We start from the raw sequence: 6,737 nt of genomic DNA, 5'->3' as shown, positions 1-6,737 counted from the left end.
TTAACTTTGCAATAAAGAAGAAAATACTCAGATGGACGGCACGAAGAGAAGCTTCACCCGGGATTCGCTACATTCCTTATCCACGTGGTTTTAAGAAAAACACGCGGAATCCGGGCGCTACAGTGGCCATTCTCCGGTGGCTGGAGCATGTTACCCAGAAACTGCTCCCTCAGAGGCCGACGGGAGCGACTGGCAGGCGGCGCGCTTGGGGGCACCAAGCATGCTGGGAGGTGTGGTCCTGGCGCGGCCCGAGGATTCTGGGTAGTGTAGTCCTGGCGTCCTGCTGGAGTGCCCCCCCCCACCCCAGCTGGGGGCTCGAATGACCCCTTGTTCTTTGGTGGCACTGGTGAGTGTGGCTCCAGCGGGACCCTCGCCGCAGCCGTGCCCTTCCCCGCGCGGAAAGCACGTCCATTCCTGATGCCTTTAAGGAAGAGGAAACCCTACCCTGCCGGATCTTGAGAGTTTCCAGTGACTCTCCTGAACCTTTCGGTTCTCGTTCTGACCCCTGTGGCTCCTGCCTGCCCAGATAGGACTGCCTGGTGGACAAGGGGAGGACTCCTGGGCTCCTGACAGCCCAGCCTCAGGCACACATAGCATTCAGAGATGTGGCTGTGGATTTCACCCAGGAGGAGTGGATGCTGCTCAGCCCTGCTCAGAGGTCCCTGTACCGGGAGGTGATGCTGGAGAATTACAGCAACCTGGTCTCACTGGGGATTCCATTTTCTAAACCAAAACTCATCACCCAGCTGGAGCAAGGGAAGGAAACCTGGAGAGAGGAGAGAAAATGCCCACTGGCCACTGGCCCAACAGAACCAAAGCCAGAACTCCACCTCACTCCTTTCTGCCCTCCGGATTTCTCCAGTCAGAAATTCCGCATGCAGCATATGCTGTGTAGTCATCCTCTCTGGATCTCCTCGTGCTGGTGTGCAGAAGATCCTGCCCGGCCGGGAGATCCGTGCCCGGGGGACCAGCAGCTGCATCAAGCCTCCGATGGAAGTTCCCGGAACGATAAAGCAGAAGGTCAGGAGAGAGAAGGTACCCAGCCTTTGGAAAGACAAAGAAAAGGACTTCAGGCACATTCCCCAGGCCGCCACCCCAGAGGCTCTAGGGATGGCATCCAAGGCGTGGAGGTAGAGGCCAGCCAGCTCAGAGGGGGAACTCCGAGGAAACAGACAGACTGTTGAAGAGGATAGAAGTGTTAGGATTTGGACCAGTCAACTGTGGGGAGTGGGGACCGGGCTTCAGCAAGATGACAAACCTGCTCAGTCACCAGAGGATACGCTCAGGGGAGAAGCCTTATGTGTGCGGGGTGTGTGAGAAGGGCTTTAGCCTAAGGAAAAGCCTTGCCAGACACCAGAAGGCACACTCGGGGGAGAAGCCCATCGTGTGCAGGGAGTGTGGGTGAGGCTTTAACCGGAAGTTGACGCTCATCATACACGAGAGGACACACTCGGGCGAGAAGCCTTACATGTGCAGCGAGTGTGGGCGGGGCTTCAGCCAGAAGTCAAACCTCATCATACACCAGGGGACACACTCCGGGGAGAAGCCCTACATGTGCCAGGAGTGTGGGAAAGGCTTCAGCCAGAAGTCAGCTGTCGTCAGACACCAGAGGACACAGTTAGAGGAGAAACGTTTTGTGTGTGGCGTGTGTGGACACAGCTTCAGCCAGAATTCAACCCTCATCTCACACAGGCGGACACACACTGGGGAGAAACCTTACGTGTGTGGGCTGTGTGGGTGAGGCTTTAGACTCAAGTCACACCTCAACAGACACCAGAACATACACTCAGGGGATAAGCCCATTGTGTGTAAGGACTGTAGGCGAGGTTTCAACCAAACAGTCCAATCTCATCAGACACCAGAGGACACATTCAGGGGAAAGGCCGTACGTGTGCAGGGAGTGTGGGCGAGGCTTCAGTCACCAGGCAGGTCTCATCTGGCACAGGCAGAAAGACTCAAGGGAAAAGCTTTACCCGTGCAGGCAGTATGGACTCGGCTTTAGCAGTAAGTCAGCTTTAATCACGCACAAATGGGTACACTCAGAAAAGAAGCCCTGTTTATGCAGAGAGCATTGCCAAGGCTTTCCCCAAAAGTCACACCTCGTCTTACATCAGATGACACACCAGGGCAAGAAGCCTTATGTGTGCAAGACGTGTGGACAGGGCTTTAGCCAGAAGTCTCATCTCAGCAGACACAGGAGGATGAAGTCCACCCACCACAAACTGACTTCAGTCTGACCCTGAGGCCTACTTGGGGCAATCTTCTGACCCCTTACACTCTCTTTAAAAGTGAAGAGGTAGCAAGGACTGAATAATCAAACATCTTATACTTTCATGAAATGCATTCCATAAGTGGTCAAAGGGCATTTGACTTCATTTACTTCTTCCATGCTAAGTCTTCATGTTTTGTGGCCTTTTGTTCTGATAAACTGCATCTTTACAAAAAAAAAAAGAAAAGAAAAAAGAAAATATTCGGATGATGAAGCTCTCTTTTGAAGAGAGTAGTCAACACAACCTGGTAATGGACAGGTGACTGTCCCCCAGAGATGGATACAATGACTATTGAAAGTTTGCATCTCCTCATCTTGAGAAGAGGATGGGAATGTCTTTGTACAAAAGATGGTTGCATCTTGTTAGGTGAAAGAACAATTCATTTTATGGTTGTGGGAAGTTCAAATCTGTGTAGAAAGGAGTGTATAGATGCTGAGGACCCAAAGGAATACCCTGGAACAGCCCAATTGTCTTTCTAATTTGAACCCTTCCTTCCAAACTTCACTTTGTGATACTGGGACTTCTGCTGTGCACTGGCTCCCTGCCCAACTCTGTCCATTGGAGCCACTGGAGGAAGACTGCAGGGCTGCAGGAGGAACAGAGAAACTTGGCCCTTCCTGTTGGTGCCCTGTTCGCTTCATGTTCCAGTCAGACTTGTCTATCTGGTCCTGGCAATTTGTTTCAAGGCAGCAGTTGAATACAGTTTGAAGTTTTCTCCAATACAGGTCCCCCCCCTCACCCTTAGAAGGATTGAGTCCCAACCCCATGAGCCCTTCCTTCAAACTCAGCAATACCAGTCCCAGCCAAGCAGTTTCTTTTCCTTAGAAGTTTGACTTTCAGCTCTGTGGGTCCTCTCTTTCAAGATTCTAGGTTTTAATAACTCCAACCTCTTCTCTTTGTTGCCCCAGTTCTAGGGGTGGTGGCTGCTTCCTGCAGTTGCTACTTCCATGACACTCTAGTGTTCTCTTTTCAGTTAGTGAGCAATTCTTCTGAGCTACTTACTGTTCTTTACATTAATTCTCTATGTTTACAATTTTCAAAATACCTGGTATGGCTTTTGTCTCCTGATTAGACCCTGACTAATAAACCTTTCAAGGGGAATCTCTACAATGACGTGGCAGACAAAGATGGAAGCGCCTCCTTCGAATCTGGCCTTGACCACACTGTGCTCTAGCAATATCAGAACTGCCTGTAGCTCCCCATCCATAATGTGGTTTCTGCTTCTGGGTTATCTACCTATTTTGGAATCATGACAAGACCATCTCTTTGGACCAAAGACTAAAATTAAAATGTGTAGGGGCTTCCCTGGTGGCGCAGTGGTTGAGAGTCTGCCTGCTAATGCAGGAGACACGGGTTAGAGCCCTGGTCCGGGAAGATCCCACATGCCGCGGAGCAACTGGGCCCGTGAGCCATAATTACTGAGCCTGCGCGTCTGGAGCCTGTGCTCCGCAACAAGAGAGGCCGCGATAGTGAGAGGCCCGCGCACCGCGATGAAGAGTGGCCCCTGCTTGCCACAACTAGAGAAAGCTCTTGCACAGAAACGAAGACCCAACACAGCCATAAATAAATAAATTTAAAAAAAATAGAAAAGAATGTGTACATAACACAAAGTGTTAAGTGCCCTAAGAGATAAAGCAGTGTGGGACTATAAAAGACTGAGATATTCCAATTAGCAGTAGGTGGGGAGGGAACCAGGAAAAGCTTCATGAAAAATATGGCATTGGATCTGGATTTGGAAACTTAGGTAGAATTTGTACAGGTAAGGGAGAACGAAGGAAGGGCATGATGGGCAGGAAGCATGGCATAAGGAAAGGCCCGGAAATGGAAAATCGTGGGTTGCGGGTGGAGAAGAGTAAATCAGATTATTTGGATGGAGCATTAGGTGAGTCTTCAGTGGGATATTCACCCCTCCATCTCCATCCCCCACAGTCATTCCCCCAGCTTCACCCCTGCTGGAGCTCAGCTACCCCTCTAGCTCGTCCATCTCTTGCTACTTCCATCTCCCCACCCCTGCCCCCAGGGAACCCTCAGTCAGAATGGAGGGATTTATGAGCAGTAACACTCCCTTCTCAGATCAATGGCCGAAGATCAATAGCTATAATGCAGAAAATTAATCCATATTCATTAGAATTGAATTGAGCAAATGATATTATAAAAACTCCCTTGGAAATCTATGGAAGGGAATTAAAGAGAAAATTATTCTAATGTCACTACTGTCTGCCAAGCTACAGGTTTAAGAAATCAGGCAACTGAAGCTCCTGTTAATATTCAAAGGAAGCTCCAAAGGTCATTTAGGGGCATAGCTATATTGGCCACTTGGATGTAGAGGGTAAGGAGAGGGAAGAGATGTTTTCCTCCCTGATCTTCCTTGGAGATCTAAGAAACAAATGAACTCGTGGGTCGCCTCCAATCCTAGAATCTTGTAACTCCTGTATTCCTCCCTGATGTCATGAGGAGTCACAGATGAGCTTCAGAAATGTCAAGTGCAATCATTAACTTAGAAAACAGCCTTGACTCCTGAAGACCAGGCTCCCTAGGAGGTCCCCTGTCCTGTCCCAGGGAGCCTCTGGTCATTCTCTGAGCCAGACCCCCCTAGTCTCTATTCACCATACAACTCACAAAATAAGAATAGATACAGATTCACAAGTCTTAGTCTAACACAGCTGTGAAAAGTGGAGAAAGGTCAAAGGGAAAGTACAAACTTGGCCTGGTGAACGTTTGCAGAGCTCAAGCAGAAGGACTGGATTCCAGTTTTGACTTCACCTCTTAGTAGCTGTGGGAAAATGACAGAATTTTTTGAGTCTCAGTTTCTTTGTCTGCAGAATAAGGATAATAATATAATAATTCCTCCCTCAGCAGGATTACTACGATGATTAATTAACACAATGCATGGTGAAAGTGCTTTACGCACTGCGAAATGCTATTCAAAAACTTTTATTGTCCTAAAAGCTTAGAGATGTTCTTCTGAAGCAGGCATCTTGTTAATGGAATCTGTCTATGGTTCCATGAGGTTCATAAATGCCCTGAAATTGTATGCCAAATTGTCTATGTATATATGTATGTATGTGCATTTTGAGGGGGAAGAGGACCATGGCTTTTAAGAGATTCTCTAAGAAGTTTGTGACCAGCAGCCATTATGAATTAAGAACCCCTGATAGAAGGAGACTGACAGAAGTGCCGCATCTCTGTGCAGGTGGGACCAGAGTCTTTTATGCATCACAGCAAGAGAGACCTTACCTTAGCAGGAATCACTGCAAGATGAAGCATCAAAGCCATTGAGGAAAGTTGTAGAATCTTGGTGGTCAGCCACGCGAATGGCCTGGGTGCTGACTTGCCCTGAAGCAGGTGGAATGGTATTAACAGCTCCTTAACAGTTCTCCAAACCTCCAAGGTGTCCAACCCCAGGGGGTTCTGTTCAGCTGTATGTGACTGGAGCCCTTTGGAGGTGATCCCTGGGGTTTGGCAGAGAGGGGGGCTTGCCTCCATTACTTCCCTCTGCCCTCTTTCCAATCTCAATCCTCACAGCAAAAGGAATCACAAATTCTATGGTAGCCTCTTGCTCTCCTTTGCCCTTCCTGAAACCCCAGTTGCTTCCTTCTCCCCCGGGCATGCTGGGAGATTCCTTGCTGGGGGGAGGGAAGGGAGCATCTAGATTGCATCTTACTTTACAGTATCTTGTGTTTGGAACCAAGACTCAGGTACAGGATGGTCCCCCACTCCCTTCTTCTAACCCAGGGTGTCTAAAATCTCCCCTGGAGTCCCTGGAATCCTCCAGGGGAAAAGTTAATCAGGGCCCCAGCTCACTGAAGGCATGATTGGCCAACTGTTAGGTTTTTGTTTTTATTGTTCACATAATTTTATTCCCCACTGATGGCACTTGAAAATCCTGGAGGCCCCTTACCAATATCTTTTCCAGTGTTTATAAGATGGGGGCATAGAGGATGACCCACATTGGAAGGAAATAAAGAGGTTATCTTGTCCTTGCCCATAGCTTCCTTCCCTGAAAGGGCCCCAGGGTGGACACCTCACAAGCTCCCCTCCTCAGGAGACCAGGAGCTTCTCCTGGTGTCTCATCTGAGTCCCTTGGATGGTGCCATGTGAAGTAAAGCAAGTGACCCCACATCTAGACTCAGTCTCTTCCACTCCAACTTTCTGCAAGTCTCAGGGCCCCATAAACTACTTTGGGTCTCTTTTCTTCCTCTGACTTTTATTTATTTTTTTCTGGGAAACTGCCAAGTATTTGGGGGAGGTAGTGTGGACAGAAATGACCACAGTGCTAGAGGGAATGTTTAAAGAGTCCAACAACCATCCAACACGATTTATTGAGCATCTGCCATGTTACAAGAATGATGCAAGTCACACAAAGAGATGGACTCTGGCTGGGTGAGCCCCTCCAGGAAGCCAGCTTCCAAGGACAGGGCAACCACCCTGCAGGTCAGTTCCACAATGTTTGCCTATCTTTATGGA

At 48.9% G+C, this 6,737-nt stretch overlaps 1 pseudogene; it reads left to right on the top strand.

The window, feature by feature from the left end:
- Nucleotides 1–590: 590 nt before the first annotated feature.
- Nucleotides 591–2,286, top strand: LOC133099033 (zinc finger protein 133-like; annotated as a pseudogene).
- The last annotated feature ends 4,451 nt before the right edge of the window (nucleotides 2,287–6,737 follow it).

This window comes from Eubalaena glacialis, chromosome 10 (genome assembly GCF_028564815.1).
Source record: "Eubalaena glacialis isolate mEubGla1 chromosome 10, mEubGla1.1.hap2.+ XY, whole genome shotgun sequence".
NCBI classification, from domain to species: domain Eukaryota; kingdom Metazoa; phylum Chordata; class Mammalia; order Artiodactyla; family Balaenidae; genus Eubalaena; species Eubalaena glacialis.
This window is presented reverse-complemented; position numbering and strand designations above follow the sequence as displayed.